The sequence below is a fragment of the Aythya marila genome, assembly GCF_965140915.1.
Source record: "Aythya marila genome assembly, chromosome: 3".
NCBI lineage: Eukaryota > Metazoa > Chordata > Aves > Anseriformes > Anatidae > Aythya > Aythya marila.
The window spans coordinates 71,808,489-71,833,811 of record NC_139044.1 but is presented as its reverse complement, the minus strand read 5'-3'; the positions used below and the strand labels follow the sequence as shown (position 1 = coordinate 71,833,811).

Genomic DNA, 25,323 nt, shown 5'->3' with positions numbered 1-25,323 from the left:
TTACCAGTCAGCTTGCTAACAGTGTGTTTTATTTCAGACTAATGGTAGCTTACCGTTGTTTGGTACCTGATGACAGTTTGTTCCCTCATTCTTTATGTGCTTTACTAAGTACAGAGAACTTTCATAGCAAAATAAAAAAAAAAAAAAAAAAAAAAAAACCAAAACTTTAATTGTATTTTTATTGCATGTATCTTAAGAGGAAAAAATGGATTCACTTTTGCGCACAGTAGCGTCCATGCATGTGTGTGTGTATATATTTAAGTCCTTCCGAGGTGGTAAGAATCAGGTGTTCTTATATGAAGAGAGAATTTAAATCTATTTAAATCTTTAAATGCTTATTCTATAACTATAACAAAGCATAAAACTTTGATTCTTGTCAAAGTGCTGAGTCACTTAGTAAAATTTTGCAATGCAAGAATTCCTTGCATTGCAAAAGAAGTGCATTTTCTTGATTAAATATTTACCTTGTTTGAATGGTGTCAGTATGCTGAGGGCTGTTGAAATGTAACACAGGATTTGTGCCCAAAGCCTTTTATGATCTAGTAGTGTTGCACAGAAATACAGCATTCATCGTGAGGCGCTAGGAACTCGTGATGTTCATGAACTGAACAGAACGCTGTGTTGTGTTCAGTGTAGTGCTGTATCAAGAGACTGGGCAGATAATAGTGCTATCTTTTCAAAGGGCTTGTCACTAGAAGGTCAAGGTCACTCCTAGATTTGAGAGGTGGCTCCGTTGCTGTCCATTAATTTACACAGGGTTTATTCAGTCACCTTTTTGGTAATATTTCTCCCTTTGGAGGGAACAAGAAGTCCTTTAACATTAAGACTAGGTCATATTCTTTTTATTTTACAGTCTGTTTTGACAGCAGTGGAGTGTTATTCAGTTTCTTTGTCTCCATAGTGGTATAATTTAAAACAGACAAAAAACTAAATCACAGAATGGTTTGGGTTGGAAAGGACCGTAAAGATCAACTAATTGCAACCTCCTGCCATGGGCAGGGACACCTCCCACTAGGCAGGTTGCTCAAAGCCACATGCAGCCCGGTCTCAAGACAAGAATCAATGTGTGGAATATAGCCCAAAGGAGACCTTTCTGTTGCCATGATAGCACTGTGGTATGGAGCTGCTTCTGTCATACTTGGAGGCAACATCGCGAGGAAATAGTGTCAAATTATTTTGTCCTCTAACCGTACATCAGCATTTCATTCTTGATTATTTATTTAATTTTAAAAAATTGGTTGAGCTTCGTACAAAAAGCTCAATAAAACATGGGAAATACCATAAATTGTTTTAATCCCCTGAATAGTTCCTCCTTTAATTTTTCCATGGATTCTGTTTTACTCTTCTCCAAACTTCAGAGTAAAACTATAACTTGAGATAATGTAGCAAATCACTGCTTGCCTCAGTGAATTTTCAGGCTAGTCAAATATTGGAAATATGTAAAGGGTAAAGGTGAAATAGTTGAAAAAGAACCACAATCTGATTTCTTTTCCTTACAAAAACAAGCAGGATCAAGTGTATTTTCCACAAAGAGAAGCAGACTTATAATTAATGCATTAATAGTTAATCTCGTGTTTAAAAGCATAAGCAGGTAACAAAACAGGTAGTGTTTACTGATTAAATAATGATTATAAGCCAGGAAGAGGCCACGTTTAAAATACTGTGGGTAGTTCTTTTGATGTCTAACTTAACAAGCGCCCCCAGTTGTCACATGGAAGAAACATCCATGTGCTTGGTTCTTGTGTGTGCTCAGAATATTTCAGTAGTCCTACAACCTGTAGACATAGCCAATGTGCTTGAGAAATAAATTGCCGAACTGAAAGGCATTCAGAGTTGTGGTCCAAGACTGGTTTGTGTGTAGTCTTGCCTACATACTCACAGTAAGATCTACTGGATATCTTTCCCTAAGATAAAAGGCAGACTACTCATCTCTTCTGGCATTACAGATCGAATTGGGTTGTCTTTGCTTAGCACTTTGGAAGACATCAAGCCTCTTTGCCGTTATTACGATGGGTTTTTCACGGAAGAAGGCGTATGTCAGTGATAACATCAGACAGGCAGTGGTTCCCGGGGCGAGTGATGATTGCTTTCTTTCGACTGTGGGGTGATACCTGCCGAAGCAGGAATCCGTATTGCAGCCAATTCTGTTGTGCCAGAATGTGCAAATGGTAGAGGACAGTCCTATACGGTAAAGAATTTTATCTTAAAAAAACAACACACACACAAAAACAAAGGAAAAAAAAGCAAATTTATTGTCTGTAACTAGAGCCTGCTCTGAAGATAACTGAAACGCCAACTATTTGTGTGTTCTTGTCAGACAGTTTATTGCTGGGCTTAAGCATGAATCTTTTTGAAAAGTAAAACTGGAAAATATAAATGAGAGTTAGTGGCTGAGTCACTCAGAATTTGTGGTTTTCTGCTGCTTTTCACATGAGGGATTGCAGAAACCAAAGGCTGAATGTAGCAGAGGATTCTCAGTGCTCGGAGAATCTCAGAAAGATTCCGGTCTTGAACAACAGGGAGCTGCAGGATGGCTGTTACTGGCTTATTTAGGTGAGCTGGTGGAGTTTAGGATCCTAGGAGAAGTGAGCACAGCAAGAAGCAGGTTCACAGCCTTCGTTAGTGACCTGGATGCTGGGACAGAGCGCACCCTCAACAGGTTTGTAGGTGATGCACGCTGGAGGAGCAGTAGGTACGCCAGAGCCTTGTGCTGCTCAGGGGGGTCAGGTGCTTTTCAGTGGAGCCCGGTAACAAGACAAAAGGCAACGGGCACAGATTAAAGCACATGAATTTCCATGTGAACATTTAATGATAACCACAAAACGCTTAACTTCTTTATTGCAAGGGTGACTGAGCATTGGTACACGTTGCCCAGAGAGGTTGTGGGGTCTCCACTGGTGGAGGTGCTCAAAACTTGACTGGACACACCTTGGGCAATCTGCTCTGCATGACCTTGCTTGAGCTGGGGGGTTTGACCAGATCCTAAGAGGTCCCTGCCACCCTGAAACATTCTCTGATTCTGTAAAACAATTTTCTAGTATTTCTCTCCATTTATTGGAAATAGAGCCACACCTTTAAGATGTATTTCTAATAAGCAGATAAATATTTTGTACTAACGAAACAGAATAATTATATGCTACTTTGCAGTAAAATATAATGAAGAAACATTTGATAAGTTCCAATAAAAGACACGGATCCCTTTGGTCTCCTGATCCTATCCTGAGTTGCTGTTTCTGCCTGGTCACTGAAATCAGGTATCTTATGCAAAGTTCCTGGAAATTTTTCTGAAGGTCTGAACTCTATTCCCCATTTTTTGTCCTGATCCATTTCTCACCAAAACACACATTTATCTAACATTTATAGCAGCTCCCTGGTATGAATTAAGAATATTTTCAAAGAAGTCGATGAGAAATCAGAAGTAAGTTTAGTTTGGAGCTTCATTGGATTTTTCTGTTTCAGCACTTTTTTATAGCTCAGTAGCCTTTTTTGTGGGCGGGGGGGATGAGGCTATTCCATATGGCTGAAACGGGAGAAGCAGAGCCACGAAACGGCAGCATTTTTCTCCTGGCCTTGCTTATGAGCTCTCTGAATTGTTGCAGTTGTGCCCTGTGCTAGTTTGGGGTCTGGGATGCGTAACCCGTTCCTCTGCGTGCTGGCTGTTAGCGAGGCTGCTCCTTCTGGGAGACCTTGACGTGGTGCCAGCGCGCTGTGGGACGCTGGTGGGAGCATTAGCTGCCCTTTGTCTTCAGGCTTGCATTTATGGGTACAGGCTAAAATAATTCAGGCCGACGTTAAATGAGTTACTGAAAGCTCATTCAAACAATTTAGCCTGCACAAATTATTCTCAGGCCTTTTGCCTCTTGATGCAAAGTATATTACAAAGTGCTAGAGGGTACAAATATTTTGGGCTCCTCAGTTTCTGAGGGTGGGCAAGGTTTCAGAAGCCTGGCTGGTTAAACGATGGTTTTCTAATCTTTATGTGTTCAAATCTCTTGAGTGAGGCTCAGTCCCCTCGATATTTGCATTCTTCTTTTCCTTCTCTTCTCCTTCTCCTTCCTCTTCCTGGCAGCACAGTGCACGGTGCTCAAGGTCGTGCCTTGCTGAGAGCCTCATGGGCTGGCAATCACATGGTCAAATGAGCTAAGCATGAGGCTACTTAATTTGAGCCCCCGGATCGTGCTGGCCTAATAACCTTTTGACCTGTCTGCATCTCTTAGGGATGTAGAGGAGGTCAGCTGGACAGGACTAATGATAACATTTTGGTGTCAATAAATCACTCCGAAGATGTGGAGCACCACTGACTCCTTGCAAGTACAGTTACGTCGAATTTCATAATTGACACTCCTTTGATTTGGTTATATGACCCTTTCCTTGACTTTAAACATCACAGCAGCTTGCAATATTTACTATTACGTAGACAAATAGGCTTTTAACCTTGGCCCTTGTCTTCATTTAAGACAACTCTAGGTAAAACAAGGTGTTCAAAAAAAAAAAAAAAGTGCCTCTGTCAGTACATTTGCTGTAGGAGATTCCTTTTGAATGTCAGAACTTCTTTCCCTTCGCCAAGATAATATGAACATGTAAAATATTTGGCAGTATAAATTCTCACCATAAATTCTCTACGACCTAATTAGAGAAGATTGCTACATTTCTGTTGGTGGAAATTTTGAAACTCTGCTCCCTCTTTCAATAGCTGGAGGTAGTGAAATAAGTGTAAGGCGTGTGCTGTTTTTTTTTTTTTTTTTTTAAAGGATTTTTTTATTAGAAAATTAGGGCATGTGTTGGCTAGAGGTATCTGCCTATCATGATTTTATAAGTATGAATCAGCTGGAAGGGAGGTTTTGGTTCAGCTACATGACAACTCATGTTTTGCATGCCATAGGATGAATAAGAGCTCTCTGAATTACATGCCCTAATCTTGTATAATCTGTGTAATTTAAATGCTTTTTGTGTAAGGGAGTTCCTGCTTTGGTTATTCTTTTAAAGGGTTCTGTGGACATTTTGTGTCCTCCTCTATTTTATCTGAAAGAAAAATTGACTTCATAAAACAGAAAAAACACACAGGTAATAAATCTGCTGAATAAAAAGAGATTTTTTATTTTAATCAATTAAGTTGACTTTTATCAGCACATAAAAGCACTGTAACGGTTATGAAAGTAGGTTTCACAGGCTTGGAGTATAATATTTTGTCATTTATGACAAAAGTAGAGTGTCGTCTGAAGAAGCCGGTCAGCTCCACTATCTAACTACAACCACCTCCTTCAGCAGTGAACAAAAAGGGCGTGCGGAGGGGAAAAAAAGGGAAGCATTGCTTTCAGCACCCAGTTGCTTTCCAACTACCATATATGAAACTTTTCAGGCAAGTTATTTGCGTTTTCTTGAAATCTCTATGCTCAGAGCAGGAAAACACCATCAACAAACCAGTGGCAACCTTCTTAAGAAGAAAGCTTTTCCCTTCTCGATGAATTTGGTACTTGACATCATTTAGGGTATCATCCAAATTCCCCATGAAGTTGAGATGGGGAATTTGATGTTTAATGCTGTTGCAATTTGGTTGTTTTCACTTTACTGACTTGGCATCCCGAGTACTTTCTGAAGCACCCAAACAGATGGTGACTTCGACAGAAATGAACAAAAAGAGCACCTCCAAGCCTCTTTAAGTTAAGGTGTAGGCAGCAAGACACTGAAAGGAAACAGCTGCCTTATCACTCAGATAAAGAAGAAAAGAGTCACAGATAAAACAGGAAAAAAAATCTAAATACTTACTTGCCAAACTTAAATATTCCTTTCAAGATTGTGTGTACAAAAACATATCTGTATATGTTTTAATGCTTCAGATGGTACAGTTTAAAAATCTTGCTTTCTGAATTTGTCCTATACCTTTGTTTTCACTTCTGTATGTTTTTCGTTACGTATTGTCCTTTTGTTCTTCCATTTATGATTTCTCTATCGTCAAGCAAAATTAGTTTATAGATGTTTTCAGTTAATTTTGTGGGGCTTTGTAAAATTGTTTGCATGGTATCTTGACTTGTGTAACTCTATGAGTCTTTAACTTAACACGTGTGGTTGTTTTTGATGCCTCAGACTGGAAGGTGAGCGCACAGGTTTTCAGGTGATGGATTCTTTTTAAGGCAGGACTCTTCTGTATCATCTGTATTCAGTTACTCTGCCCGCTTCTTGCAGCAACAGGCTCACGTTTTCTTGTTCAGCCTTTCACAGCTAATGTGGTAGCAGACACTCTTCTTGTTGCCCTCGATGTTCCTTGTGAGTGTCAGCTGTGAGCTTTGACTTTCCTGGTGTGATCCCTACATGCATGGGTGATGCTTTGAAATTGTTCCTGTGTAGCCTCTCCCTGTTTTCAGCCCTGTCCCTAAACTGCCCATTGCTACTTTGACAATTAGGTTAGGGAAGCCAGACTTGTGGTATTTGTAGTTTTGGGTAGACCTGTCAGTTTTCCAGGGCTCCTTTGCTCTTCGGAGCCTGCCTCCCATGGCCACCTGCCAGTTCCCTGAACAAGCTGAAGTCTGTTCTCGTAAAGCCAAGATTTGTACTCTGCTGCTTGACTCCTTTACTCGGGATCTTCAGTTGCACTACTTGATGGCTGCTACACACCAGGCTACTCTTGGTTGTTGCATCTCCAGCCAGCTCTTCATTTTTTGAAGAGTTGTGTGCCAGCCTTCTTGGTCAATCCACTAAGTATATCAAGAAGTTGTCCCTGATCTCCTCCAGAAAACACCTGGATTACTTGCTCCCGGTTGTGTTGCCCTTCCTGCTTGCTCCCCAGACAACGCACATCAGTGTGTATAGTTGAGATAGGCATCAGTGTGCTCTGATTTATTGGTCCTGAGGGGTGCCATCCTTTCTTCGTGCACCCTCTGCTTTGCATCCCTGTTCGTGGCTTCTTGTCCCGCACTGTAAAATAAGAACGACTTTGTGCTGTGAATAAGTTGCTAATCTATAGAGTACTGAATGTTAGAGCCCCGGAGCACTTTTCTTTTTTCTTTTAAAGGGTAATAGTCTTGATTTTTACATTCTTTACATTTGATTTTATCACCGTTAAAATTTGTGATTGTGTTATCAAGTCTACAACTGTTTTGCTAGTTAACTTGGCTAGAGATGAAACGTTCTTATTAAAATAATATGTAATAACAACAGTTCTTAAAATCAGTGTTCCTGTATTTCCACACACTGGATAGAGAGGCTCATCATTCTTGTTCTGTGCCCATGGAGTCTGTGAGGCAGAAATAAAATGGTATTGGCAGTTCCTTAGCTGGATAAACTAATACAGAACAGAGATGGCTGGACTGAGAATAGAACATCAATGGGGAAATCTTTAGGTCTTGATCAAACGTTAATGGAAAGGTAACTTTTTTCAGTAGTTCACTTGGTGTTGGTTTCAACTCTGTGTATGGTTAAATAAATGGAGTTTGGGATCTACGTTTGTGTTTACTCTACAGGTTTTGTATCTTAAGCTGTAGCCAGCCTTGTTATTGAAGGCAAGATGTCTTGGTACCTTGAGCTGAAACTCTATTAACCTCCTAACCTAAATTTTATTACGTTCCAAGTTTCAGTATGGTGTTCATTTTCATGGGAACCTCTGTGCCTGTTTCTGTAAGTTGAAAACCAGCTGTGTTTAAATACAGCTTCCATTAAATCTTCCTGTGACTTTCCTCGTCTTCGCAAGGCTTTGATGCATTATTGTATGGGGATTTGGAGACACAGGGGTGCTCTCCGAAGTCTGTGTGCAAACCAGTTAACAGTACAGCAGTCACCAAATGAATATCCAAATTGCTTGGATATCCCAAATTCTGTTATTACTGTGTAGCATTTGGTAAGTTTGAAAAATAAAAAACCGTGAGCATCACAGATTTGTTCTCTGCTGCATTTTGCCATCTGACTAGCTAAATGCTCCTGCCTTGTAGAAATACCATCATGCTCACCCTTCCTACCCTCGTTAGCAGCATCAGGATGTTGTTTTATACCTGTTCTTTGCCTGTATGTTGTGCGTGCACTAAATTGTGGCTGTGCATTGATGGTCAGTGGCTTGGCATTGAGCTTTTTTCTATGCATTCATCTGAGGATATTAAAATTAGGGTAGTCTTGACAGGCCACACCATTAGACAAAGAAGTCGTTTTTTGGAGTATGTGAACAGCATATTAAAGGAAGTTATTGGTAAAATAATTTTGATTGTAGACAAATTACGAAGTATGACACATGCTGCCAGTTCTTGAAGTCATTTGAGGAAGCCTTTTCTTTCTCTACTAACAAGCTTTTCCCATCTCTTGGCCCCTGCAGAGCTTTTCTCAACTCTCATTGTCTTTCTGTATTTTTACTTATTAAATTACTCTTAGTTTCTTTTTTATCGCAGTTGCCTTTTGTACTATTTTCCCTGATTTCTTCGCCCTTTATCTCCAAATGCCTTTAATATTTGCAAGCAATACAGTGGTTTCCTGTCCACTAGCTCCATCTTGGATCCGTTTTGATTTGACTTCTCTGAGCTTCTACTCTAATGAAACTGTTCTTGTTACTGTGATTAATGACCTTTCTCTGACCAAACTCCAAGGTTTGTTCTCTATCCTTGTCTGCCTTAGCATCTTTGTGTTTCAGAGCAATAATTGTTCCTTCCTTTTTGACACGTGATTTTTGTCATGGGTTAGGGATTCTGTTTTTGCCTGGGCTTTATCTAGGGTTTCTATCTATTTATTTATTTATTTATTTGAGGTGGAGGGATCACTGCAGCTTTACATTCTCTGTCTATAACCATTTATTATACTTGTGGCTTAAATATTTTACCAGTAGCAAACTTCCTTTGGTACTGTTCCACATCTGAAATTCTCCGAACTTGCTCAAAGTCTTGCAGTCTAAATAAGGAATTCTTCTGTGATTTTAAGTTTTAATGGTTTTCAGCTATCTCCATTGTTCAGATTTTCAGTCTGAGGCCAGCAGGATTATTTCATTTCTCCTTCTTCTGGGTATTTCAAATCTGGACCGTTTTCTAGCTCTTGCATTGTTGGTTTGGCGCTGTTTTTTTGTGCTTGCAGAAATCCTTTTTATTTTGGTGCATATAGAACTGAAAAAAGAATCCCACTTGTCTTATTTTCAGCGCTACCTTTCTCCTATAAAACAGTGCTGCATAAGGTGCTGCCACAGAAGTCTTCCTTTAAACCATTCCCATTCTCTCTTACAAGTTAAGTGACTGGAAGACCCCTCTAAAAACGCAAAAATGTGCAAAAACAAATGAAAGCCAGTCTTACCTACTATGGGTAAACTTCATATTCCTGGTTACTCTAGTGAATGTTCAAAATGTCATCTCCTCACTTATCAGAAGTTCAAGTAATTGCGTCTGTGCTGTTCTGTGTGCTGCTGGAAATCCGTGGAAATACAACTTCTCGGAGCTCTCCCCGAAAGTATCAGTCACGTTGGCATTAGGAGAGTCCTAAAGTGCTAAATTTAAATTCTCTCCTGTGGTCTGTGGTGAACTGCTTGTTTATATTTTGGGTTAATAGTGTTTCCTTGTTTTCTTACTTGGCATTTTCTGCTGCTATTGCCTTGTATTGTCTGACTTACTCGAAGCCTTAAACACGAACCCAGGGCCTGATTTGCTATTGTGTGTGCAAAACCAACCCTAAAAACTATAGGGGTTCTCCTACAGAAGTTTCCATCCCAACCAGGGACAACGACAGCACATGCATTTGAGGACAATGGTGTTCCTCCTCTTCTTTCAGCCAAGAAGGGAAGAAGGTAAAGGAGGGAAAGTAGCTTTGGGCATTGCCAGGAGGAGGATGAAATGGTATGAATTTAGAGATGGTGAGTTGGTTGTGTCTTTGCCTTTATGAGTGCTTAGTTCTTAGGTTTCACACATCAGATGAGCTTCTGTGTTCATTGGTTCTCCATCACGTGCACATAAGGGGAAAATAATCTCTCCAACTAACTAAAACGTGAGGGAATCTGTCGTCTGGTGCATGTCGTTGTTCATCTGGCATCAGTATTTATGAAGTTGTGGTGAGTTCAGGCAACAGAAGGCATCCCCCAAAGGTTAACCTGTTGCTACCCTCCTTAATTTTGCCTGGGGGGCACTGTGAGCACCCTCCCCTATGGGATGAATTAACTCCAGTAATCCACGGCCACGGTGGCAAAGATGGTTCTGGACAACATTGAAGGAGACAGAGCCGAAATGTCAAGATTTGGTAGGACATGCTCAAAAGTGATGTTTGGTTATGTGATGAGGGAACGGCGGGGAGAAGGAGTAAGAAGTGAGACTTGGGTCGGGGTTACCCTTTTGCAGCGAGCGATGCTCCGAAGGCTTCTGTTGTCTAGGTAACAGGGTCTGTGCCTCATTTCTTAGGAAAGACGAACAGATGTTCCTACAAGAAGCAGCCAATTATCGCCAGGGAGAATATGGGCACTATTGAAACTAATTGCTCTGTTGCTGCGTAGGGTCCGATTCACAGGCTATGAATAGTAAAGAAAATGTAAAGGAAGGGATCTTCCTCCCGTGCCATGTTCTGAATGAGGTATTTGAAAAATGTATGCCATTTATAAAATAGCACTCATCAGTGTTGCTTTTCACACTTGCATTTATAATTGTATTTTCTTCAGTATCATGCAGTCTTTTTATTTAGTCTTTATAATGTCTCCTTCACGATTTTGGAGTCCTTTTGCTCTATCAAGCCAGTGTAATAATATCACGTTAATTGACCTTTGTTATTTAAAATTCCTAAAAATCTGAGGCCAGTTGGGTAAAAGGACATTTGGAATGGAGACTGGGGGCCTTTTCTGAATTAGGTAAATCTCTTCTGAGATTTTGGTGTTCAGTGGCAAAATTCAGGTATGGCTGCTCTGATAGGGGCTGCGCCATCCAAAGCTGGAGCAACAGAGGCATGTAGAGCCAAACAGAGGTGTGTATGTGAAACCCTACATGTGTTTGGTGGGAAAAGCAGATGATGACAGTGCTAAGAAAGACAAGCAGGAGAGCTGCAAGGGAAAGGGGCAGCGTGGAACAAGGAGCAACAAAGCACTCTCACTGCAGTTCTCCTCAGCAATACATTGTGCTCAGGTAAGCTCATGTACAAATTACACTATTTAATATGCTTGTGAATACAGGTTTGTGTTCCTGGGTAATTACTGTAGCCTTTCCAGCCCAGGTTAGTGAACTCCGCTCTTGTCTTTATGTAAGCTCTTCAAAAGCTGTTATAAAATTTGTTCTTACACCTTAGGAATGAAGTCTGATGCTGGGCGTTACGGAAGAACAGAGGGCGGTGGGGCCGGATTCTCAGGGCATGGTTTTGGGTCCTCAGCAAAGCTGAACCATACCATTATGCATTTTTAACAAAACATCTGGCCCCTTGCCTGAACTTTTCCACGCTTCTTGCCAAATGTAAAAGGTCCCTTCTATGTTTTTAGGAAGGGCATTGCAAAAACATGTTTTCTGTCTTGGCAGTAATAGGATAAAGGAAGAATCCTTGACCTGCTCTCTTTTTATACGGCTCTGATAAAGGACGTGAGGTTTTGATTTTTATCTAACTGTGCAAAATGTCATAATGAGTGGAAACAAAATGCATGTTGCACTTCTTGGATCATTTGGCCAAGTTGTCCCATTGTATAGTAGTGACATGTTGATTGGGACAAAATGTCTTAATACGTTCAGTTATTTCAATAACCATTGTAAAACATTTGCGGTCGGAGTAGGGAGAAATATGACTTGTAGGGTTTTCTAATCCTCTTTCCAGGCTACTTGTATGTAATTTCTGCTCTTCTTTGCTTATTATCCTTCCCCTGATTCTGGTTCCTGGTTCTCTTTCTGTGAACTCTTGTGTTCATCCTCTATAATTTGATACAGATGATGCATCTGGTTTCTTAGCCATGACTATTAGCTTGAATTTGCCTCTTCAGTCAGAGGAAACACTACTTAAACGCTCACATTTACTAGCAGAGCTGCTCTTTTGTTGTCCTGGTCAAACATTTTTGTCTCTCACATTCCTAGTCTAAAACCTTGTTGTATAATGGCTGGGAACACGGTGTATTCTTCATACCCTGGTGCTTAGACTTCCTTATGGTTTCTGGTGTGTAAGTATTCATGACTTCTCATATCCTTTCGCTCCACTTTGCTTTTCTTCCGTTGATGCACTTTTTGATTCTCCTCATGCTTCCCTATTCTGTCACAGGGTCTGCCAGCAGCAAGATTTGCTACTTTGGCTGCTCCATTTCTGTGCCAGGGTGCTTCTAATGAAATTTTACAATCCGTTTCTGCAGATTTGGCACCTGCTTTCACAACTGTTTTTTATTTCTGCAGTTTAATTGTATTACATATATTCAGTCCCAGACTCTTCTTATCACCCTTGACACATTCTTTGAGCCGTCTGCTTTTCCAGTCTTCCCTTTTTGTATGAATCTGACTGATTTCATTTCTGAAGGTCAAGCTGTAAGGAAAAAAGAGAATTTGACGGTTACTGTACATTTTTCCACTGTGTATCCTGGAAATGGAGGCTTCTTCCTTATACATCCACTTTTTTCTGCAGTGCCTCCCTTCTCTTATACCCCATTTTCTGTTCTTCTTTCTGCCCTTCTGCTCTCAGCACAGACATTAGCATCCTGGCTGAAGAAGCCCTCCTTTGACAGTAGCTAAGGTGTAAAAGAAGAAAAGAGGAGGGCATGTTTGCCAGAGGATTGGTGGGGCTTTGGACTTTGCACCAAGGTTAGGAGGGGGATTTGCTGTACTGGACGCTTTTCTGTGTGCCTCTATCCCCTTGACATTTTCTATCTTTGCCTTTATTTTCACTTTCCTCTAGTCTTTTTGCCTCAGTCTGTTTTTTTCCTATCTACTTAATTCCTTTTCAGCCCAGTTCAGTCTCTTTTCTAGTTGGTGCCCTTCTCCAAGGCCTTGCATTTCTTCACTGCTGGTTCCAGCTCTGCCATTCCTCCTGTCCCTGGTGGCTGCAGTTTGTGTCCTCGTCTCCTGCCTGCTGCTTGTCTTTCCTCCTCCTTGGGGTGGTTCTCCTCGCCTGCTCCTGCTACGCCTTCTTCCTGCCTCTCCTGTTCCTGACGTGACCATCGCCCTTGCTCCAGAAGAAGGCAGAACCGCTCCTCAGTTGTGTTTCTCTACTAACCTATGTAGAAGTGCAAAAATACATAGTTTGTGGGATAAAAATGCTTGCGTGTATCAGCGTTGAATTTTCGTGTAGTGGAAATGAGAGAAACCACCCTATCTACGTACAGACAGGGATGGATCTGAATGATCATCACTGGGGGAGTAGGGGGAGGATTTTTATCGCTGTTCCTCTGCACACAGCTCCAAGTTCAGGAGCAGTCAAAAAGGCAAATTCAAGGTCACTAGAATTACTTTCAAGTGAGTTACTGAAGTCAAGACCTGAGAACAAAGCAGACTCGGTCTGCCTCATAAATCCCTGGTGCATTCAGATGTCATGTGTTCGTGTGTCTGTCACTCAGATCCCCTTCCACCTCAGAAGGATACACCAGCACTAGAGAAGGTAAAGAGGAGGGGAGCCAACAAAGTTGGTGATACAAAACCACCTCCTTATCAACAGAGACAAAGTCATCTGGGAATCTGCAGATGGGGAAGCAAACCTTTCCTTCTACTGGAAAATGTGTTGGAAGGGGGGAAAACCAAAGGAAAATGTAGGTCTAAAAATCAAGAAACTATATGGGAAAGTGAATTAGGGGAATGGTCATTCAGTGTTTATCAGAACAGAACAACTACGACAACTGAATGAAAACCTCTCCCCAGTACAACGTGAATTTTGAAACACAGCTCTAAATATTGTAGGGAACAGGGATAGGGCTACATTTAAGAATATATATTACTGGGGAATGTGTTTGAGGGCTAATCAAGCAAAACCAGCGAAGGGCCTTGACTTAACCTGTGGTTCTCTACAGTGGAGGATTGCTGGATTGCTGCATCCCATGCAGGCTCGCGCTGCGGCCGCGCTGCTTTACGGGTTCTTTTCCTTGGCGTTGGCCTCAGTTTCGTCAGGGACAGGACAGTAAGCAGGCTCAAAACTAATCTGGAGTCTGAGTCGAGTACAGCAGCTTTTCTTTCTTTGAGTAAGAACACGCGTGCACTGCATATTTTGTCCTCAATGGTGTGCTCCTAAATGGCTTCTGCAAACAATCAGCGTTCACTAGCACCCAGGCTGGAAAACGTCAGCCCAAACAATTCGTTTGGCCAAGCTAGAAGTAGCAAAAAGGCAGGAGGCCTGCCGTAGTCTCAGGGATTTAGTAGTGGGTTATGGCATAATTGCGTAAGAAACTTTGCTAATTTCTGACAGATTCGTTTCTTTTTCTGCAGGCAGTCTGAAGTTACTTCAGAAGGATGGTGCAGAGAAATGAACTCTGATCATTTTGGTTGGCGTTATGAAAATGCTATTTGGTACTGCTCATTGCACGCTTAATGAGATGCACCGGGCCTGTTGTAGGGCTCAAGAGTGACTTCTTCCAATTACTCATTTCTGCGTAATATCTGGGAAAGTATTTGCTCTTGGTTCTCAGGAAGAAAGTCTAACATGAGCGTTCACAGTATGTTATTTTCAGCTCCCCATTGCTTTTGCTGCCTTGGGCAAGAAGTCAGCTCAGTACCCATTTCTTTGCAGCAGAAGTTACTTCAGAGAGAGGTTATATTCAGTGCAAGATTGAATGCAGAACACCACATGCTGTCATGGTGCTAAATCCTAGCCGGTTACTAGTTTCTTCATCTTACTACCTAATGTTTAGAAATCTCTTTCAGAAAACTGGCATTGTTTTGAGTCCTCACGGGTTGCCATAAGACCATATTTAAGTACATTGCTTTTATTTTCATCTCTGCTCACTGAATTGTATGAATTGCATTTAGCCACCTTTTAAGCCTTCCCGAATTGATCAGTATTTACTGGGGAAATGCTGCTTTTGCTGCATTTACCGCCTCATCGAAGCACTTTTCATATTTAATTGAAGAATGAGGAAATTGCAGGCTTTAGATTACAAACGGATTTTTTTTTTTTTCCAGTTGCAGTCTGATCCTGAGAGTATGAGAGGAATCTGGTGGTAGGCGTTTAATGACTTGGGAGACAGCCAGTGAACATCTTGTTTTAGCTTGCTTCGCGCGTTGGTTTTATCTAACGTGTGTCTAAAAGGTTGTCGAAGATTTGGGTAAGAAGTGAAAACCTATGGGCAAAAGCATAACAAATTTAATGGGTAATTGTGTTAATAAACTCAAAGAACGTTCTAGCCTTGTGCTTCCAGAGCGAAATGCTGAGTTTCTTGTAAATGAATGTTAACAGACGAATCACTTCTATAATTCTTGAATAAAAGCTCTGAAAGAGCAATATTCTTAAACGAGTGTTATCCTGAACAGCAAGCAAGAAACCTGATTGTAAAACTATCTGCAAAATTTTTGCTATTTCAAGCAGACCCAAATTAATGAAAAGAAGTCAAGACCCCCAAAATACTCTCTCCTCAAGTCTGCAGGCATGTTCCTTGCTGTGAGCATGGTGCTAAACTGAATTTATATTTGTAGCTGTGGGCTTGTCTACTAGCTTGCTTAACGAGAGGTAAGACATTAGGCAGATCAGTTGAAGTACATCAAACTTTAATGGATGCTGTCATTCAGAGCTAAAGGAGCTTTAACTTGATTCATGTAGGGAACACAGTTTTACTGTGCTTAATATTATTTGAATTCATAGCTCTGATTTAATTTTCCATTTAATGATGATTCGAACTATAAATGATATATCTAAACTTCTGCCTCCAAATCTGGAGTATATATGAAGAATAACTATCAGTTCTTCTTCTCCTTTTTTTTCCCTCCTTTTTCCTTCTTTCTTTTTTCCTTCTCTATCTGCAATAATTTAATATTTTTTTATTTAACCCTGAAGAACAAAAGTATGTGAAATTTATGCTATGTAGTACTATCAATGAACACTTAGTTAAGTATCCAAGATTTTATTATTTCTTCTTGAAAAATCTGCTATTTTTATGGTTAAATATCATGGAAGTAGAACCTGGAAGTGTACCCTACCTGGAGATTGCTGTTGTGTTGCTGGGTCGCCCATCAGTCTTTGATCCAGATGGGGCACCAACACCTGATTTCATTTCTTTTTAGTTTCTTAGAGCATTAAGATTTCATTTATTTTTAGTTTCTTAGAGCATTAATCATGGGCTTTACGCAAGTTAGGAGATACTGACCCAGCATGCAAACAGTGGATACGAAATTAAGCCATCACAAATTTTCAGATAGTTCTGAATCGTAGGTGAGTGTTGAATTAACAGTTTGTATTATGAGACTGCCTTTTTCATGTAGTGTTGGAAAATTATTGTTGGCCCGTTTCCTAATCACACCACCTAATTTACATTCCCCTGTGTTTTTGTATCTGATAATTGTTTCCAGTGACAGTACTCCCCGGCAGGGTGTTCTTTGACCTTGAGTAATCCACTTGTCCTTTACAAAGCAGGGGCAGAGCTAAATTCTGGAGATGGTTTCACCGCATTCATCATGCCCAGTTGAGGAGGTGTGTCACTTTGCTACCCGGGTTTAAGTTACATTGTGTGTGCAACGTTTCCTGGCCTTCCCAGGGCTGGGCTACCTTCCTTCAAGCTGCAGGGAGTCACCTCCCTTTTCTGGGAAATATTGTCGTGAAGTCTTTGCACTTGAGCCCAGTCCTTCCAGCCACTGTGTCCTATCACTCAGCAGAGCAGTGAAGGAGGGAAGAAAATTGAAAACAGGTTTCCCCTTTGTGGGAGCGCCTTAGAAAACCTTAGAAAAATTGAAAATCGATCATAATTGGTATCTGATCTTGTTCATTGACCTTCTACAGGTGTTTTGGAAAACATCAGTTGCTGGCCCTGGTAATTAGTGAGATACAGTGCAAGAGCAGAGGTCGTCAGGAATCCTAAAAGTGCAGAAACATTAAGATAAGCACTGTAAGTGTAGGCTAGTTGCAGTTTAAAAACCCGGACTGAAAGTTTAGGTTTGTGGAATTATGTACCTCTGTATTTTAAAGGTACGTTAGCAAAGTGTTTTTTTTTTTTTTCTCCCCCTCATTACGAAGACTGATCTTAGATGGCTTTAGGTTTAAGTATCTTTGTTACGTTGATGGGAAAGTCCTTTCTCTTTTCAGTAACAGGAGCATTTCTTCTAATCAACTGAAAAGCAAATCCAAAAATCTGAAAATATCTGAAAATCTTCAGGAATGACAAATAATCCATATTGCTTTTCACCAGTTTACTTTCTCTAAATGTCTTCAGTTTATTTGTTGGTATAATCTGAGTGGCTGAATGTTATTTTATTTTGTTGTAGGCCCACTAAGGAGAAAAATCTTCTGTACAGAAGAGAGAGAGAGCTTAAATTTCTCTATACTTTTCCATTGGAAGGAAAATGGTTGTTAATTCTGTGGCAGGCTGACCGAGTTTGACTACAAAGCCGGTCTTGTAAGAGAAGAGAGAGCATTGCATCTGATTTAAAAACAAAACAAAAATAGAAAAAAGAACCAGAGGTTCTGTTTAAAATGTGCCTTTCTTCTTCCCTCTGCTCCAAAAATGCAAATTTGCCCTCAGTTGATTTAACTAAGCTGGTTCTTGAAATAATGGCTTGAAATAATGTATTTCTTGAGCCTCATAAATTAATATATTTGAAACATCATAAAGGAAGCTTGATTTTTCCAGAGGCAGATATTCAGTATTCATTTAGATGTGTTTTATTTCATAGCAAAGCCATGAAAATAAATGATACACATAATCTATGCATTGGAGCCAAGTTAACATCGTATGATCTTAACGTCAGCATTTCCTTACATATGTGTATTAAAATGAAGGTTCCTTGTTTTAGGTGTAATTTTATAATAGTTCTTTCTATTTGAAAACCCATGCCATGTTACACCATACTGGTTACTGAGAAATGGAAAGAATAGTATTTCTTCATATGTTCTTAAAGCAAAAGGCTAAAGTTAATTATTTTTATTTTTTTTCTGGGAACCTCAAGAATTCAAAATGCAGTTCCTCTTGTTTCTATTCATTTATATTAGTTAAAATGTAATATTTTGGAGAAGTCTTTTGCCAAGCTTTTGTTTCTGAATAATGTTATTTAGCCATGCCAGACCATTTTGAGCTCCTGAAATGAAAATATTTATTCTATAAATGCTTGCTTGATCCTTGTCATAGGAGCAGGGTGTGACAGCTTTTCTGTCTTCTTCCTGTCCTGACATTTGGTGAATTACTGGCTAGAATTCCCTTCAAGGTCTTTCTGTGTTTAGTTATTTTGTAGAATTTACTTTGTCTTTCTATCGTGGAAGTTTGGAGTCCCAGCAGCTCAGGGGCTGTTTGATTTAGATGGATGGAAGTGTGGAAGGAAAAGCCCGAAGGAAGCTAAAGCAGCCTTGGGGGGATGCTTCAAGGATCTGCTTGGGGTAAAATAGGAGAATTAGAGCAAATGAGACTGCTTAAACTCATGCTTTAGGATACTTCAGCTTGTCAATTTTCATGTGAAGTCTGCCTTGTAAACTGAGGCATAACTCAGAGCAGTTCATGTACGAATGCCAGTTGTATTTTTGGCATTTCAGTTTGCCTTCCCACCTGGGTTTTGTGTGCCAGTGGCTATCCAAGGGTAGGGGAAAACAGACCAGCACACAGAAGATATCTCCCCTCTGAAGCAGAGCATTCTCCTCAAGTTCCTCCGGCAGTTTTTCTCTTTTTTTTTCCCTTTTTCCCCCCTCCTTTTGCATATCCATTTGTATATGTTGCCCACAACTCTTTGTGAGACCTCTTAAATGTGTGCCTGCCACAGGCAGCTTACAGCTGTATGGGCTGGCAAACCAACCTCTATACCAGTTTGGTTTCAAGTCATGACTGAGTAAAAGACTTTTTTTTTTTCTTTTTTTACTTCAGCTTTGCAGTAGCTCTGGAAGTGGAATTTCCCCAGATAGAAAAGGGAATCCGAACTGGAAAAACCCAAGCTTGAGAATCAATTCAGTTGCTCAACAAAGCTGGATTTTGAGGAGTTTTTTAATGTGGCACGCTGTCCCTGTTCCCTCTTTTTTTTTTTTTTTTTTTTTTCTTCTGGACTGATAATTTTTGGATCTGTAGCATCCTTGTTGAAGCTAACAAAGGGTGGTTTTTACATGGTTAGTAAAATTAATAGATGCTTGTTTTTGTTTTTTAATTTTGAGAGATGTCCGTATTACTTCCCCGAGGGAAAAGCTGCAGCATGAATTCAGTATGGTAACAGGCATCAGAGGGTCTATGTGAAAAGAATAATATTAATAAGAGGGAGGAAAGGATGGAGGCTTGATTAATGGCATCTGAACAGGCTGGAATTTTTAAAGAGCCTGTGTGGGAGTCACATGATGATCTTTGTTCCTTTGAAAATCTCAACTTCAACTTAAAACCAATTTATCGTAGAGTCAGAATGGTTTGGGTTGAAAGGGATCTTAAGGACCATGTAATTCCCCGCCACCACCCCCTACTTCTGAGGGCAGGGACGCTTCCCACTAGATCAGGTTGCTCAAAGCCCGATCCAGCCTGTAAATTTCTGTGACCTATGGGGCTTTGAATATATTCAACACACAAGTAGATGGCTTTAAAATTTTGCAACTTCCAAGTGTCTCTTGTGAGCCATCAGGTTTATGCTTTGGTCTTTCCTGTGATGGCTTAGATCCACATCTCTGCCAGTGTAAGGGCTTGCTTCTAACCTTGGAAGCAGATCAATGTATCGCCCATTGCATTTCCATGGAAGAAACTACCAAAATTTTCCCGAACAGATGAACGAAGTAGATCAAAAGGCCAGAGTAAACTGTGGGGAAGATGTGGAAGACCTCTTAGAGGAGATGATCTGACCTCAGAATGCCTTTCTGAAGGTGCTTATGGGTTTTGTCTTCACTGACACAGAAATATATGTTTATGGTAAGATTTACTGGTGTAAGTCTTGCTGTTTTCTCTGATTTTTCTTAGTTTACCTTCACAGTAAGTTGAAAGTGTCTGTCTTCACCTCACTTCTGGAGGTGGTAGAAGGCATTATTTATCCAATGGTGAAAAAAATTTCTGTGAGAGTTACTTCCTTGAGGAATGTACATTCTGACTATTAAAGCGCTGAACGCCTTCCTAATTGATCGTTTTGTTTATAGTAGTAGGAGCATTACTCTTCTCCATCCTTCTCCCAGAAGTTGTTTTTAATTTTTTTGGGGAAAAAAAAATAAATAACTTTGTATACCTCAGAGAGCAAGAGACTTCCTAGCTGCTAGTCATGCAACCATTACTTGTACACTACAGTGATAGACAATTTGCAGGCTACGTTCAAAGAGTTTTAAACGAATTCCTGTAGGAGCTGGCTGTTGGTACTTTTATTTTTTTTTATCTGCTGGAGGTGTCATCAATAAAACCCTACCAAACCCACCTTTTGTTCATCCTCTGTAAAAACACAGTACTACACAGACGTTGCATCACTGAATCTAGCGGCGGACTGTTAAATCAAATTCATCAGGTAATGAATTTCCTGTGATGATCGAGCTGCGAATGAGATATGCCATTTCCTCTGCTGTTGAGAAGCTGTTCCTGAGCCTTCATATTCCTGAGATGCCATCTTTCAGGGGAAATTCATCTGTTATCAGTTGTATCTGTTTGTTCTCCAACCATTGTTGCCATTCAGCATAATTATGTCTTTCGTCTTTGCTGCTCACGCCTTTGTATTTTGGTGGATATCAATCTAATTTCCTTTCAATAGTTGATTTGTTACAGTAATTGAGCAAGCTTTTTCCTTCCCTGTTGAGGGATGGACTGTATGCTCCTTTAATCACCCTTTCCCTGTATAAGGGTGAGTTAATCTCTGTGGTGTGTGTGGATGGGGAGATGTTTGAACATAATTAAAAACCGTATGTAGTATTTCAAGACTGTATCGCAGAAGACTTTTTAATTTGGATACTTATTTTTGTCTTTTAACAAGATAATATCCCACTTTAGCTTTTTTATTCTTGTGTTTGCACTCTTTCTTATGCTGACTCTCTGACTAGACAGTCTTCTCTGTTTGACTTTCCACACCAAGTCCAGCTCTGCCTGACCCCTGACAGCTCGGATTTCCAGCCCTCTCTGCTGTTGTACCAATTCTGTTGCCAGCTGAATGTTTTCTCCAACATGGCAGGCTTTCCTATCGTGGCCCCCACCCCTCCCCTGCTATAAGAGGCGCTCACATATGAGGGAAACGCTGAATGTCCCTAGTGAGAGAACTGACTCATCAGATAGCAGAAATGACCGCCAGTTCCACATACACTGTGAAGCTGCCAGGAATCCTGCACGCTGCTTCATGCTGCTTGGGCTATCTGAAATAAGATGCTCTGTTCCCTTAGTAATAAACCCGAGCAGTTGCAGATCCATTTTGTGTTCTGGTTGTTGCCTTGTATTAAGGTGCATCAGGTGCACTGCAATCTTTCAAGTACTATAACAGTGTATTAGTCTCTTCCTTCTGGTGTTTGACTTGAATTAATCAAATCTCCAAGCTGATTTACTGCAGCACAAGACCTAAGAAAAATGGTTTTCTGTTTTTTTAATCCGGTTTATAAGTTTAAAGTTTATACAGCAATCCGTGGTGCAGAAAAGCTGTAGAGAGTGATTTACTGGGGCTCTGAAGTTGTCCTTGGGATTCTAGGAGTAACTAAAATGCACATTTGTGAAGTGTGTTTATGGTGAAGGAATGACATATAGCCATTTCAGAGAAAGGGTGCATGGCTTCACTGGTAGACGTATTTGTCATGTGTCAGCTCATAAAGTGGGTATTGGAGGGGTGAAACTGCAAGGAGAGCTATTAGAGAGCCCCTAGGCTGCAATCTTACCTAACTGTAGTCTTCCAAATCTTTTTTTTTTTTCCTTTTCTGCCTTGTATCTCCTGTTTGGATAATGCATTTAGAAATGACTTCTGTTCCCTCATTCGAAGAACTTCGGGTTGGGTTAATTCTCAACCTGTATGAAGGCAAGAGGCAACCCCTGCCCATCAGAGCAGAAACTGAGAGCACAAGTGGCAAATCTGACACGAGGTGAGTTAGGCTGTTCTGCCCAAGATAGGGGTAACTGAAGAACTGGATGCTACCCTGGCTTCCTTTAAAGTAACACGTGCTTTCAAAGCCAGTTAGTCACAAAATAATGATTCAGTGGTTGGCGTAGCGGGTAAGTGTTTTGACAAAATTCTAATTAAACATGGAAATCATTAGGGTATATAGTTGGTACAAGTAAGTTATAAATAGCTTTAAATACATCATTGGCTCCTACCTGTCAGCTGTAATGAAAATGCTGTTTCCAAAGTCTCTGATTTCATACAGCTACGTCTTAGATCAATACTTGTCATTGAAACAGTCGTCTCAGATGTGCTGATTTCCATGGCTGTGCTTTTTGGTTCTGCCCAACATATCTTCCCAGTGCTTCTTGAATCCTTCTCCTCCCCTTCACTCTCTGAACACTCATGAGCAATATCAGTTCGGTCCCTGTGGCCACCCTCTCTTCACCTGCAGACCATCTCCAGAGGAGATGATTTTTAGGCATCCCTCTAACAGTTCTACTCGTGACTCAAGCTTTTATGCTAAGCTACAGTTTTTGATCTCTTCTAGTCGGCATCTAGCATGACTGCAAACCCAGCTTAGCGAAAACAGATCTCGTGCTCTTGACTCAATGTGTTGGACTTCAAAGTCACTGTTTCTTTGGTCTGGCTTCTGCCAGTAATGCACCAGCTGCTCTGGGACCAATATTTCTGATGGCCAGAATGCAATAAAGCCTTGAAAAGCTTTTCTTCCACTTGAAGATTTGAGTTTTACATGAAATTTCCTTTGGCCTGCTGTTATGTTGAGGTTGTGGTTCAGAAGATGAAGGTATAAAGGTCTGTTTTTCTCTAAGACTACAAAAGAACTTCCAAAATGTTTGTTTATTTATCCATGTTTATGTAAATGTTTGTTTATTATCCATGGTAATTATTTATTATCCATGGTAATCCATGTAAATGTTTATTTATTACCCATGGTAAGCACTAAAGCATTCATTTGAGGTAGAAATATGAGACTAACACGAAAACTGAGTTGTCGTTCTCCTTACTCAATGTATTTATTCATCTCTTGCAGCACAGTGTAGGTAACAACCTTGTTTAAATATTCTTGATAATAACTGATGGCTAATTTCTGTTACATATTTTTAGATAGAACAAGGCGATTTGACAAGTTTTTGGTCTAGTTTTTAACATTTGTTGGTGTTTAATATAACTACAGAATGATTTAAGGTCAGGCAATCAATTCTGCAAATGTTCTGTATTAAATTATAAACATCCCCTGAAGTACGGCTGTTAATAGAGGTTTTGGTAAGCATTTATGCCTGTGAAGTGTGCTTTGTGACTGCTTCTCTTGAGGATAAAATATGTTTTTATTTATAAGCTTGGTGTAACCCCTGTGATCAAAGCTTTGGGAACATCTCAGAGTCTTTTCGGTTGCAACTTCAAAAATAATATTTTTGCTTTTAATATGCTCATTTACAATATGACTTGGAAAAAAATGTTAGGTAGCCTCTTGAAATTCTTCAGGAGTCTTGATTTGCTTTCAGAACAGACATAAAAAGCAGGCAGGCAGAGAGTGTCTGTAACGTGCATGAGCAGACTTGGTCAATTTGGTGAAAACTCTTTCCGTATCTGTAGATATGGAAAGCAACTGTAGACTGTCATTCAGTAGCTAAAAACACATGTAATACGTTTTCTTTGCTTTCTTTGCCCTTACAGCATTCCGTTCTTCAACTTCAGGTCTGACACACAAATTCTGATAGAAGCTCAACACGTTTAACATAAAACTAACATTTTCCCCATGCTTTTTGTAGAAATCAATAGGAGCTTGACTCTGAAAAATTCTGTTTAAATAAAGATGTTTTATCTGAAGTGAATCGAAAGATGCATTAAAAATAATCTGCTCCTTATAAATGAGCACATATTGTCATGGATAAGGAACTTACCGCTTTTGTTAATATGAAAACATCCTCCTTTTTCATGACTTCCACGAAAAGGAAAGGTTTCAGGCTTTGCTTATTAATCAGGCTGCTCTGGTAGGTGACCACTGCTGCCTAAAAGTCCTCTGTTCAGACTGGCTTGAGCAGCGTTGTTGTTTAGCATATGGAACTGTATGTTCTTGGGCTGTTTCTTCCTGCAAAGTTGTTTTTTTATATATTTTTTTTTTGAGAGACTGCTTTCCTTCGTCTCATTTATGATGTGAAAACTTGAAATTATTTTAGATCAGTATTGCTGCTAACAGTGTCTTTAAGAAAAAACTAATAGCAATAATAATAAAATCACCTTCTAAAAGATTTTATTAAATTATATAAAAGGCAGAAGCATCACATCAAATCCCTACTGGAAATATTTTTGAGTGTTATTGAAAACAAGGAAATATGGCCATATGTGTTGCTACGTGTCAAAGAGCTGCAATTTTAATCTCTAAGTTTTTGGTAGTTTCTAATTCTGAGAAGTAATATTACTATTTGTTAGGTGATAACATTTTTTTACTGCATCATATTAGTGATACGTGGGAATGACTACTGATCACTTTGTTAGGCAGGAACTTCTTTCAGAGCTAGAAGCCCTTGCTGTTAGGGAGACAAAGAAACAAAGAATATTTCCTGCCCGGTAGAAGAAATATTTAAATGATTTCATCTGTTGGAAAAGTGGAATAGATTTAAACAGTTTTAATCGTCTTTAGAAGACCTCGTCAGACCTCTTGTCTTGGCAGATATCTCTATAGCCAAAGGACAGTCTAATTTATAATTAAGCTTTTTCTTTATCTTTTCCCATGAAATAAGCATCAGAAGATGAAGACTTTTTCTGTGGAAAAAAGGGTAGATTTGTCTCTCAGATGTGCCTTGTAACATGCTCTATTTACTCTTCAGCCATTTGAAATGGATGCTTGGCAATTTATATAGTAGTGCTGCAGATGCAAGCAATTTCCAGATAAAACAGAAGTGATCAATCATTTTTGGGAAGACAGTGTCTCAGAAAAGATTCCATGGAAATGATATTTTTGGAAATATTTCTTCCTAGCTCCCACTGAGGATTGATCTAATCTGTCAGAGCCGGGACTCCAGCAGCAGTGTGTGCTTTACTGTGCTCTCTAATTATCAGCGTAATAATCACAAGACCTAGTTTAATCTGGCAAGCAAAAATAAGCTCGGATTTATTTCTGGGTTATCAAAGAGTAGTTGAAAGAACCATTAAAAACAGTTTTTGATAAACTTCCCTTCTGAAAACAAGAACCTCATTGACTTTGAGGCAAGTGAGGCAGGAGTGCAATGCAAAAAATGATTGGTAACGCAGGAATTGTGTGGTAATCAGGAACTGT

The 25,323-nt window shown here is 40.0% G+C and overlaps 1 protein-coding gene across 1 annotated transcript in view; it reads left to right on the top strand.

Annotated features, from left to right (window-relative positions):
• Positions 1 to 25,323, top strand: part of CDK19 (cyclin dependent kinase 19) — a 113,099-nt gene that overhangs the window by 16,088 nt on the left and 71,688 nt on the right. The window lies entirely within an intron of this gene.